The sequence below is a fragment of the Lepisosteus platostomus genome, chromosome 2, assembly GCF_059453375.1.
Source record: "Lepisosteus platostomus isolate fLepPlt1 chromosome 2, fLepPlt1.hap1, whole genome shotgun sequence".
NCBI lineage: Eukaryota > Metazoa > Chordata > Actinopteri > Semionotiformes > Lepisosteidae > Lepisosteus > Lepisosteus platostomus.
The window spans coordinates 61,492,677-61,492,947 of record NC_142612.1 but is presented as its reverse complement, the minus strand read 5'-3'; the positions used below and the strand labels follow the sequence as shown (position 1 = coordinate 61,492,947).

Sequence of the window (271 nt, the reverse complement as noted above, 5' to 3'; positions counted from 1 at the left end):
CGAATGCAGTTTGTAGCCTTTTCATTTTCAAAATGTATAGTATTTTTTTCTCAAAGGAGTAGTGTCTCCTTTCAAAAATGATTGCTTTTGGAGTGCAAATCAATTCTGCTGCTTATTTTATAATTCAAAAAGCACAAAAATACAGTTGGAAAGAGATGACAAATGTGCTTCTAAATATATGACTGTAAAATTCCATATGTTGTAAACTGCAAACAAGACTATGAATGCTAAGCATCAATCATTTGATGCTTAAATGGAAAGTAGAAATAAG

The 271-nt window shown here is 30.3% G+C and overlaps 1 protein-coding gene across 8 annotated transcripts in view; it reads right to left on the bottom strand.

The window, feature by feature from the left end:
• Positions 1-271, bottom strand: part of gigyf2 (GRB10 interacting GYF protein 2) — a 61,555-nt gene that overhangs the window by 40,437 nt on the left and 20,847 nt on the right. The gene's annotated exons all lie outside the window — the stretch shown is intronic.